General features: G+C 40.8%; 1 protein-coding gene across 9 annotated transcripts in view; it reads right to left on the bottom strand.

Moving 5' to 3' along the window:
• TJP1 (tight junction protein 1) overlaps positions 1-12,900 on the bottom strand; it is a 163,014-nt gene that overhangs the window by 62,550 nt on the left and 87,564 nt on the right. The window contains exon 1 of one of the 9 annotated variants that reach the window (XM_014944481.1): positions 12,746-12,764. The exons of the other annotated variants lie outside the window; for them this stretch is intronic. The gene's annotated coding sequence lies outside the window, so the exon portion shown is untranslated. Of the gene's footprint in view, positions 1-12,745; positions 12,765-12,900 lie in introns of those variants that run through there. 9 annotated transcript variants of the gene reach the window in all.

A 12,900-nucleotide genomic window follows, 5' to 3' on the forward strand; every position in this document is an offset into this window, starting at 1 on the left:
AGGTGCATCTACAAAAAGATAATTTGAATATATGCAAAGAAGAAACTTTTTTGGCCTACCAATCACTACAAAGAGTGCAGACTTTTTTACCCAGAAGAGTAGGAAAATACTCACTATGGAATTACACTGTTCAGTTTGTTTCCTGTTCTAAATTCATTACTCATTCTGCTTTCTTCACTCCGTTGCTATAACAGGAAAAATATATTAGATTCTTTTAGAACTTTAAATTTACATTTTAGTGCACTGTCACTGTATACTATTTAGCCACATAGCAGAAGAAGTTCTACATACACCAGCTGCTTATGCCTTATGAATGTGCACTACTGCGCTTCAAGAGATTTTAGGCACAGGTTGTGCCTATTTTGCAGTTACGGGAAATGAAATAAACACAAGTGAATACCTGTAGTCACAGTCCCCCCCAAACAAGGGGACAACGGTGCCATGCTGCACAACAGAAGCTTGGTCTTAGATGTATATAAAACTTCATATATGATACATATGCAGTATCAATCAAGTGCTGCTACTTTGTTTTCCACCTCTCAGCAGAACAGAAGAGAACACAGGTGCTTAGTTTTTGAACCAAACACATTGAACTCAGACAGGGTTAGAATCTGAGGTGCAAGTAACCAAGCTATTAAAGTTTGTAGAATATATAAATACAATTTAACCTTTGGCTCTGGGGAACATGAATTGGTAAACTTTGCCCTCCACAGGTAATGAGCTATTACGCTTCTTATGGTACAGGCTGACTTGGACCAGACACCCACATCCCACAGACATCCAGTGCCCGATTTTCAGTGAGAACATGGATTCTCTGTAAGTGTCTTGGGAAAGCAAAAAACAGTTTATCCGTGTAACATTCTAGTTAGGCAAAGAAATTAAAGATTTTACACTCTTCCTACGATCCTTGTAAGTCAGGTACTACCTGATCTAATAACTATTAATAAAATTAAAGAGATTAAACAAAAAAATCAAGTCAGTTCAATTTTTATTCATATTCTAGTCCTGCTTCTAATAGAGAAGCTACTGGCATTATAGCTTCTGTGTACGATGCCCATTAAGCATCACATACTCAAAAGAAACATTTACTTGTCAGTTTCTTCCTGTTCTTTGTACCAACTCAAGACAAGACATTAGATCTCAAACTTCTATACAACATATGCTCCATTTCAGAAAAATACTTTCCACTGTACTGGTCATCATCAAGAAAGGCCCATTGTTTTTTAATCCCTTCTCTCCCCTGCTTTGCCCAGTCTCACTCTCTTTCTCCCCCTAATCCATCCCCTCTTTCAAGCCCCCGCATCAACCTCTCAAGGCTGCTTGTTTGCAGCAGCTCTGAATCAACTGCACAAACCCAATCCCTCACACACGACTATTTTTGAAGTGAAAATTAACACAAATACAATTTAAATGGAGACAAGTCAACAATTGGGCCCAGATAAGAGCTGTGTGTGCAGTCAGCAGGGGAGAAGCGTTGTTATAGAAAAGGGGGGGCTAAAAGCAGGGCCTGAGCGCCAGCTTTGTTCGCAGTCAGTAGCCTAAGTGCCTATCAGTCAGCAAAAGCATTTTTAAAACAGCTGCATCAAAGCTTTCTGCAAGTTAGTCAGCATGTGACAGGCCAGCACATTACAGCAGTGCCACAGCAATCTCTGCATAATAGGAGTGCTCAGAGTGACCTGAAAGGTCAGTGTTTTCAGGCATTCCAGTAATCTGTAAATTGCCTTGGCTTATCGCTTGGAAGCAACATAATTACATTGCTTGAAGGGCTAGGACAGCAACGACAGATTTTAGGTATTATGTTTTGGTCAGCCACATACTAACCTCTACACTCTAAGTATATCCAGGAAATACAGACTAACATACAAATAAAAGATAATGGAGCGTTAAAACATGCACAGGTCTGCTTTTCTGATAGAGAGAAAACTATTTACTAAGTTCTGTAACACTGGCTATAGCATTCTACTAAGTATAAATATCTTTGAGGGTGTTTTATTTCTCTAACAAGTATTTCAAAATGTTTATTTTCTATAAAGCTAATTTTTAAATGCAGAAAGACTAAAACTGCTGAGTAAATTAAAAGGTCCTGTTCCAGAAGTTAAGAGGTAGAGCAAGCAATATCTAGTTTCAAGTGTTCCATTCCATTTGAGAAATGGTATTTTCTGTAAGAGAGAAGTTATTACAGAAGCAGCTATAAACCTCCCAAGCTATTTACTCATAGCAAAGCAAGGCCAGTCATTGACTTTATTCAAAGATTTTTCCAGAAATAGAAAATAAAAATTGGATCCCTCAGTCTACCTACCTCACAAGATTGCAAACTTAGTATTTAGGTGCAAACAGCCTAATCAGGAATCCCGTAAATTCAAGCTATTTCAACTGGCTCTGTGAGCCGTGTGCTTCCCTCCTGTCCCACACGCAGGAGCAGCCCCTGGAGCAGGTACCTGGATGTGCAGCTTTTGTTTAAAGTATTTGTAATATCAGTAACTACTTAGGGCATGTTTGATTGTTATTTATTTATTTTAGTTTTAAAAGAGAGCTAGTCAATGTAATCAGAAGTTCAGGCTAGCAAAACGCATGCTGCAGAAATATCACCTTCAACTTTAAAAGAAATTTCATGCCTGTTTGCATTTTATATTAAGATGCCAGCACAGTTTGAAGTACAGGACCAGTCTCACATTGTTGTCAACCAAACTAAGTTTATTGCCAAAGTTTATAGTCCTAACACTACCTCTTAAGTCAGTTGGTTTATTGATATTCTCATAATGCTGGAAAAAAGACCCAAGAAAGCAACACCACTGGTCATTGTGCAGGAGCAATCATCTCGGCAACTCTCAGCCACTGGTTCTTACTGCTCTTTACACATCTTCCCAAGAGAGGCATTCACAGATTGCAGATAAACACAACTAAGATTAACTTTTAAGTTAGCATTGGTTTATTTCACATGAATCACCTCTGACCTTACGTACCCTCAAAGGCAAAGAGTTCTTCAAAACTAAAACATACACTTAATGTATATTCCAATTTCCAACCCCAAAATTCCTCTTAACAGGCAGGACAGGCAGCTCTGAAATTAGACAAAAGTGACAAAATTTCATTTGCAACAAGGCATGTATTGATTATGTAATCTGGTACATCAGATGGGAAATTTAACTGGGAAAAAACCTCCCTTGATAAAGAACGGGCCAGGTTCCTGGGAATAGCACACTATTGGAGAGATGTTTCTTGGAACACTGAGTCCCCTCTCCCAAGGGGAACTGCAGTTTGCATCGGCAGGACAGCCATTCCCTAACTGCTATTCTCTTCTGGGGTGGGGGGGAAGTGACACTCACTTGATATCCAGTTTGAAACTCTTCTCAGAATGAAACAGCCCCCACCTCCTCCCCAGCATCAAGAGGGCAGAAACATTTGAGGATGCTGACAAATAAGGACAAAGAAAAATAATATTCGTCACATTAAAAACACCACCAGCACGCACAGAGCGTTTGCACCTTTAGACCACTGAGGTGGTGCTTCCTCACAGCTGGAAGAGAAAGGCATATTGCGAAAGCAAGTAATTCTGAACTACCCCCCTTCCCTAAATAAACTGTTTTAGCTGGAGAAGGGGAGGACTTTCCTTAAGCCAGAACATGTAATTTAAAAGAACAGTTTTCCATTTCACAGGAACTGTTACTATATTTTGAACTAATTCAAACAATCACTTTTTGTACAACTGGGAGCTCTTGGGTCAGCAGCTCCTCTCCCTGAAAATAGCACATATTCTCAGGAAGGTGAGCTCTCTTTCTTTATTCCATTTGTAATTCAGGCCCTATCCACACCAACAGTTAAGCCACTAAAATCAAAAACTTTCAGACCATGCTTGCTTTGTTGGCTATCTACACAAGACTTACAAAAAGTGTAGATATGCATTCAAGAGGATGTAACTTGTCCAATTATCCTCATGCTCAAGATTCTGCCCTTTTCCAGTTATCTGGGAGTATGTTCCGCTAAATACTATAACTGAAGAGTAATGCCCAAATTAGTGTGCGAGACGACTGCCATTAATTCCAAATGTTGTACAAGAAAGGATAAGCAGTATGTACATTCCAGCATGTTTTGCTTGCAGCTTCTAATTATTTCTTATCTGAAGCTTGCTTTCTTACAGGTTTTAAACTACTTCCAGCTTGCTATGGAAGGTCTTATTATCTAGAATTTCTGTATAGCATCCATGTGTCCTTCAACCTGCCTTTATTTGCTTTAGCATTTTAAATAGCTTTTATGATTTCCTCTTCTTCTCCCCACTGCCTTCAGCTCTCTTACAGAAAGCAGAAATAAGCAAAAGAGCTCGTATGACAGCTACAAGAAACAATACTCCTACAACTCGGGCAAAACATCTACATTTTTATTATGGCTCTTTCAGAGGTTAGATCTGATACTATAATCTTAATTTTTTTAATAGTAATCTTTAAATACAACCATGCAGTTAGTCTCGATGAGACAATTCTGTGAGTAAGGCTTACTCACACAACACAAGGTTTCACAATAACTACTGGGAGAGTCCAGACATCTCAGCTTTTGTGCTAAGGTTTTTGTTTCTTTCCTGAGGAGAGCAGAGGTGAGAAAGAAGAGGAAGAATAGGCAGCTGACTCAGGATTAGAAACTGTCTGCTTGCCTTTGGCTCCCTCTTTCCTTTCATTCTCTCCTCCCTCAAATATCACCTAGTATTTTCCTCCCTAACTGTTTTCCTTCTGTAGTTCCTTTCCTCCCATTGTAGCTCTCACTTTTGGCTTAGCCAACAGAAGCTTGCACAAAAACCCAGGAAAGGTAGGCAAATACAATTTAAACCAAAGACAGATTTGGGGCTTCCCCTTGGTGAAAGCTCATTTGAGAAATCAGGTGCTCAGGAGACGATGGAATTCAAACAACTTGAAGTACTGCACAGACCTAGATTCCAGCTTCCCCCTCTTAATTCTCAAGACACAATGCTTTCTCCCGGCAGCCTGGAACATGCCTGCGATTTATTCATTTCTGAATTCTCCTTGCTTGTGAAGACCAACTTCATTGGATGCACTCTTGGCACCTCCATGAAGGAGAACACACTGATGCTAACATTTTCAGTTTCAGAGATGTCTAAGAAATATGGAGTGGCAAAGACAATATTCCACTGAGACACATAATATCAGAAGAACTGGGGCTGGAAGGACGGGATGGACAACAACAACTTTGTGGTGATACAGTGCCTCTGCCGTTCAGTTCTGAGGGTAACACTGCATAGGTTTATACTGCCTTTACAAAAGATTTGCAGATCTGCTGCTGACTGACAAATTCACAAAACTTAAAATTCCGATAAAGCTAGTGGTCAAGAAGCTTCATGACTCCCCCAAGATGATGCCATTTCATGGCCTACTTACCACCTTACAGACAAGCAAGACTTATTTTTCAGTTTAACTGGTACTACTGTACTTCAGAAGTGTAAAATACAGGGGTCAGGAGCTGCAAGATGAATATAAATAAATATTCAGAGTTGCACACGGACAGAGTATTCAAACAACTTCACTGATAGATCCCTTAATTTGAAACCCAGAAGTTTCCTGGGCAGCTCTCAGGGGCATTTACCATCTCCCTACCAACAATACACCAACGACAACAAACTACGTGAGCAAGACTGTAAAAAATAAGCCCGTATACTACAGAGTGCTTCTACAGCATTGTGTATGATTCAGATGAAACATATTCTTGGTTGAAGCCATTAATATGCTTTTTATAAACCTGTAGACCTTCCCAGTATTCCCTGTTTTAGGGAATGCTCCCTGTTTTAGGAGCATTAATCCAGTCTACATTATCCATAGGGGGCAAAACCCAAAATGCAAGTCCATTTAGTTCTCTCATACAAGATTACCCTCCAGGAATTTCCATTCCTACATAGCTGGGTTATTAACAGAGGGATTTATCCTGTATGTGATGGCCCATCACTTTCCACAACTTAATTTTAATTTCGCAGGAAACACAAGTTCTTTTGTCAGAAAGCCATGCCTCCAAGCTTGGCTTTAAGATCCTAATACCCATTGGAAATACTATTTCAGGGAGTCCAGGTTTACAGGAAAAGTCTGTACCTTTTTCACCAAACACTACCCTTAAAACTACTTCATGTGGAGGCATTCACGGGCAAGGAGTATTTTTCCAAATAACATGTAGGAACAACACTGGGTCGAGTGAGATACAGTTTCAAAACAAGCATCCTGTGCTGAGAGGGTTAACACGATCTGGCCTTCTCCCAGATCTCACTGTGCCAGCCATCTAAAATGAACGTGAATTACAGATTTATTATGAGCCTTGGAATTTGTTCAGATAAACAATACTTGGCATACTTAGCAACAGGTACTATCCTGATCCCGTACTAGTTACAACTGACGAATTATTTGATACCACATTGTCAAGGAGCACCTTTTAAAGTTACTTCTCGTAGAGTTTTACAGTTACAGTAATTCCAGTTGTTACTTTCTGTTAGAAACAATGAATCTTTAGATGGCTGAATTCATATTATGTTTCCAATGAAGCTGAAAGCAACTGTGTAGGTATTTCCCCCCCGCCCCCCCCTTTTTTTTTTTTTGATTTGTTAAGACCTTTATATTTCTTTTTATAAATCATTTTATAGCAACGTATCAGGTCAGTCCTTTTGCAGACCCATGTCACTGCTGCTTGTAATTTAAGTAATACAAAACCCAACATCATTGTTCAGATTTCACAATCCGTCCTGTTTTATTATGTTACTGCTCCTAGTTATAATTTAAGGTTATTACCTCCTTTTACTTAACTCCACTTAAAAAACTTAACAGTGTCTCTTCAGCCACAAGTTACTTCTTCATAATCTTTGTAGTACCCAACTTCATAACGAATATAACGAAGTCGTTAATGCTGTAGCAATAGTGACACTGTTGCAGCAGCTGTGGGCTGAAGAGAGATAACCAACAAGGTTTGTAGGAAAGGGCCAGGGATAGCTCTTCACAAAGAGTTTGTGCGGCTGAAAAGACACGTCCAAACGCTTGACCATATGCTCTAAAGTGTCTTTTAGACTTGTTAATACAATATCTCTTTCTCTACGTATCTTGCTTATTCTATGTCCCATCTGGATAAATCATAAGAAGCAGTCACCAGCCTAGAGTGTGAATAGCTGAATCGGGGCCATTTAGTATTTACAAGAAAAATTTAAAGCCAGATACGTAAATGGGGGCCATCTGCTAAAAAGATTGCTGACCCAGTGGGGCAGAGGGGAAGACGCTGTTACTGGACCCCATTCAAACTGGGCAAGGAACAGCCTACACAATCCCAAAGGATCATGAGTTCAAAACTAATTACTGCTTGGTTTAGGAGGGGTGGGGAGAGTATTTTCTAATGAAGTTCCTAAGAAAGAACACAAACATAAAAGGCAGTGAGGAAGACAGAAGGCTGCTCTTCAGTCGAGTACTTACTGGAAAAAGCTTGGAACTACAAACCAAAGAAACTGCCTACTTTTGCTCCATTTCTATTTTTAGTGTATCAGTACTTTGCCTTTGTGGGGGTGGGGAGACAACAAGACTGTCAGAGCAGTACCCAGTCCTGCTTCCTCTGCTATGGAAAACTAACAAAACACCTCATGATGAGTTACGCAGGCCAAAAAGGGTCACAGTGTGCTTGCCCACTTCTCATAAGAAAATGAGCCTCCCCAATGCAACACTCCCTGCTGCTGTCATCTTATTGAATTTAGGCTGCCCTCCCCCACCACAAAAGGGTAGAACATCTGTTTATAATGGATTAGGAAAGAAGAATCCTATTAGAGATTGATCAAATACCCTTGAGGAAAAAAAAAAAAATACTATTTTAACGTAAAGCCAATATTTAAATTTTTAGTACCTACAAGGTAATTAATTTGTCAAAGTGTCAAAATAAATTCTAATGTGCAAATGCAGGAACCGACTCTAGAGAGCTTGTGAAGATCCAGCAGAGTTGAGAGTAGCAAATGTGAGCTAAGTGCCCGGCCCTGCACACACTGGGGCCGTTCTCCAACCCTGCAGCAGCCCATCCATGTGGCCCAACCAGCCCACAGGGCTTCTGGCTTAAGAAGTTACCTAAGGATACACCACAGCAGGAAAATCCCATGGATATCCAAGCAGACACCATTGTCCCTGCACAAGCCACCACACCTGTTACCTCAGCAGCGCTCATTACTCCGCAGGGTCCAAGGGACCACCGCTGGACCTCACAGCATTCAGATGAGCACCATCCTCCATTTTCTCAGATCCTTTGCTGAAGCACATCACAGCCCCTTGAAACAAGGGCACCCCTATGATTTATGAGTGTAGAGCGCATATTTAAATAATCTGTCCCTAAAATAGCATAATTATAAGACAAGACAATGTTTTCATTTCAGGACTTTTTGGACTCAGTCTAAATACACTGCACAGAATCACGGAATTCATTTTAAGACTTCCCTGCGGCTGTTTGCTTAATCAGTACATTCAGCGAAGAAGTCATTAGCAATGTATTTGCCTGAGAAAACACTGAGCATAGTTTGATATTAATTTTGGTTGCATTTATACTATGATAACCAGGAAAAATTCAGGGGATATAAATGACCGATGTCTTTCTTAACCAGAGGGTAGTTTGCTGTACAGATTACATAACTTCAGACATCCTCTAAACTTAACAATAAGCCTTTGCTTCAAATACCATCCCTTAACTCAAGCAGATACTTACAATCTCATACAGCGTTAATAAGCCACACATTGGCACTACTGATTTTGACATGGACACGCATATGGCTTTACTCTCCCTACAGTGTGACTTTAATCCGATTTCCCCCTTGCCCCCAATATACAGAGACATCAGCATCCTCTCGTTATAGGGGACAGGAGAAGAAAACAGGAGAGAGGATGCTGTTGCCCACTGCACACTTATCTGCATGGCCTGTGACAAACTGGGTGAACCGTGGGGTCCTCAGTCCTCACCCACCCCCACTCACCCACTCTGTATCTGCACTCACTTGGATGAGTGCTTTGACCTAAGACAGACAGCATTTTTTCATAGCATTTCAACTCATAAAACCAAACTATTTAGCACAATTCACAGCTTGAATAGGTCAGTAGTTACAGTTCTGTTTTCAACTCTGTATCTTACACTGAGGTCTTGTTATCGAGTACTTTCACGAGTCCTCGCACCAGGAAGTTTTGACCCCAATGGTACACTGTAGTGTCAACGCTGACGTACATTCCAGCTTAAAGACCACTCTTGACTTAAAGCACCAGTTCAAAATACTGTTCAGAAAATACCAGTTCAGAAGCCTGTGCAAAAGCCTGAATCTCTAATCTCATAATATGTAAGTAGTAGTATAACGTGCACCTTAAAATACCTATGAGGTACAATAACCCATTTCTAGATGTTTTCCTTGAAACAAAGACTAGCTAACTGGCCACTGATAAGGTCCTACCAATTTTCCACTCTCTAAAGGTGGAACCAGCTCCCAGGCACAGTCATACTGCATGCTCTGTTTACATTACAGTAATCTCTGTGCTGCACGTTGAACCAGAAGCAAACTCCAGAACATACTTCATAATGATCTACAGAGTGTGGAGCTCATGGCTCTTCTCACATCATTACAACATAATTCATACTGAAAAGTGTACCTAAACTATCATGTGGCAACTGAAGTTGCCTATAGTCACAACTCTAACAGTCAAAGAATGTAAGGAAATCCAAACCCAAAATATAAGTTACATAGGAAATACTACTTTTAACATTTTGTTTTCAGAGAAGAAATTACCTAATGTTCAAATACAACTTATGGGAACACTATCAAAATTAAATGCATTCATTTGACAAGATCTTTTTTCCAAGTAGAAGGTTATGATGTTAAATGAATTCCTCAGCTTATATCCATATTTGGTGTTACTTCCTCATATGCATTTTCTATGGATTTATTTTTTCTTTTCTTATAGTTGAAGAATCTCATCAACAATCAGAGAATTGATCTAGCGTTATAGTGTTATTATAGACTTAAATGGGAACAGCTAAGTTCAGAACAGTATTTTGTTATTTCATCGATTACAGCGAATTAAAAAACACTTTATAAACTCCACAAATATCCTCCACAGGTAACAAATACACTGGTGTCTCCAAGTCAGATTTGGGGTAGAAAGCTAACCCACATTTATGAAAACTGCAGGTCATTCCCTCTAGCAGCGGAAACCAAAGAGTCCCTACAATCAGCAAGTCTTGAACCGTTACCGTGATCAAGTTCTCAACTTCTGATTGAAGTGGTAGATAACAGATATGTGCCTGGAGCCAGACAGACAGAACAACCAAAATCCAATTAATTATAGGACTGAGGTGAAAGACTGGGAAATGCTCTTTATGCACTTATGTAAAACTAGAAGGATGTCTCAAGAACTCAGGTTCAGCCATCAAAAAAGCTCAAGGATTCAAGAAGTCCTGTCCCCACACTTACTACTTAAAAGCATTTGTATTTTTTTTAACCAATGTGGCCTACATTTGAACCCTCAGCTTAAAGGTGGAAAGCTTTACATCTCATTACTAATACCCTGAGACAGTCATTCCCACAGCATCCATTAGTATTGTTCAAAAAGACATCAGAAGAGATTAGGCCCCCTACATTCTGCAATCACAGCCACCAATAGATTAGACTGCAAGATCTCATTTCTCTCACCGTTTTCTATTGTACACTACCAAGAGCTACAGCAAGCACTTAAAACCTTAATAAAAAACACATTCCTTTACAGCATGGCAGGGAAAAAGTTAAGTAACCACAACAGAAAGGCAGTGGAAGCTAACATTAAGACTGCTGATAACAGGGCAAAACACAATCAATCATGCCAGCCACAATTCCCACATCTACAAGTAAGAATTATCCAGCTCCTCAAAAAAAAATTTTTTTTAGTTCTCTTTTGGTCAAGTGTGTCTGGACAAAGGCAGACATGGACACAAGGCCCACAAGGCTAAAAAAATGTTAAGCAACTATGAAGAGAAAACCATTCACAGAGGGTTTTTTTAATACACTAGAACCCCAAAAATGAGAAACCAGATACCACGTCTGAAGGGGTGACTGAAGGAAACAAGATCTGAAACTTGAACACGGAAGTCCTCCAATATTCTAGTATTTCTAAAATATTTATAATCCCCTCAACTACAACTATTAAAACCATATGAACAGTAGTCCAGGAACTAATGGCTGAAGTAGAAATAACATTACCCATCTACTGAAAGCATTTCTGTTTTGACAAGGAAATTCATCCAAACAGTAGGCGTAAGATTCCAGGCTCTAAAGACAGTTCTGTGATCAAGATCAAAAAGGTAAGAAATAACTTTGCTAAAAGGCTATTGCAGACTGCAAGAACTTACACTGGAAAAGTTACAGGACTTATAAATTTATTTTTTTCCTGAGACAGAGATATGCTATTTGAAATAGCATGATTTTTTATAAGATCTGAGAGCATACCAGTGAAGAGTTAAATCTGACAGAGACTGTATTTTGCAACATTCTTAAATTAACATGCCTTTCAGTATAATTAGTTCAGCCGGTATTATATACGCGTATACATGCTCAAAAGGCCAATTTGATAGGACCATTATCGGGAAGAAGTTTCAAGTAACTGCTATGGTAAGATACAACTTTGAATTTTACACCAGTCTATACACCAGCCTCCAGTCAAAACACCTAATATTTCTGTATTTCAAAAAATATTTTTTTTTCAAGACAGAGCATGCGCACATGTGGAAGGCAATATTTTTCCAGCCTCACAAAATAGTTGTATTTTAAGAGAGTATTTTGAACTGGAAGTCGAAACCTCACACCGTGATTTTACACAAGAGAAAATCTGCAGTATTTAAGCTGATGCAATTTCTCACAATTCCTCGCATGGCAGGAATCCTAACACAAGACTATTCTTCTTAGGAGCAAAGACAACATACACCTTCAAGTCTCGTTTGCCGTTAAAATAAATACACTTAACAGGTGGAAAAAAGTGTGATTTATCTGTCTCTCTAGGTAGGTGATACCACCGGTTTGAACTATCACCCAAAATAAATTGCTTCTCCAATCATACACATTTGTTGTTGAAAGGTGGGTGTGCGTATGTTAAAATATAAGTTAAAAAGTAAGAATTCTTAGAACGGGTCGTGGTTTGGGCACTGGGACACTCAGTAGATCAACAATGGCCTTTAAGTTTTTTACAATCACGCTCTGGAAGCTGCTTCAAAGTAAAATCCGGACTTGGGAGTTGATAAAAATCGCCACAGCTAACGCCACCTTACAACCAGTACGTTTACCAAAAACTTAGTAATTCAAGCGGGCCGAAGTTTGCGGGTAGCAGTGCCATAGGGAGTGCGTTTTGCCCCAGCCCGGCTCCCGAGTCAGCGCATACCAGCCCGTGACATCAGACCGAAACCAGGCAGTTTCACCGGGGAGCAAACGCCGAGCCCGGCTCCGGCGACTCCGCCGCCGCGGGAGCTCCTCGGGCTGAACCCGCTCGGGACTGGCAGCTACAAATTACTTCCAAATTTAAATTCGAGCTCGTTTCAAAGCCAACCTTTAATTTCGCACGGAGGAAAAACAACCTGTTGAGCGTCCCTCACCCCACCTCCTCCCCCGGGGGCGGCCCGCCGCTGCTCACCGCGGGGTCCGGGCACACACCCCGCACCTGCGCCCCCGCACTCCCGCGCCCGGCCCCGCTCTCCCGGGGGGCTCCCGCCACCCCGGAGCCCTTCACCGCCGGTCACCCACCGTCACCCCCGGCGGATTCAGCGCCCGCAGAAAAATGCTGCCGCGCAGGACTCTCCCGGTCGAACCTTTCCTCGTTGCGATCCGACTCCCCAGCCGGGAACAAAGGGGCACGGCCTGCCCCTGCGCGCTCCGCCCGGCACCGCCGCCGGCTCCCG

The sequence above is a fragment of the Calidris pugnax genome, unplaced genomic scaffold (genome assembly GCF_001431845.1).
Source record: "Calidris pugnax isolate Ruff unplaced genomic scaffold, ASM143184v1 scaffold70, whole genome shotgun sequence".
In the NCBI taxonomy this organism is placed as follows: domain Eukaryota; kingdom Metazoa; phylum Chordata; class Aves; order Charadriiformes; family Scolopacidae; genus Calidris; species Calidris pugnax.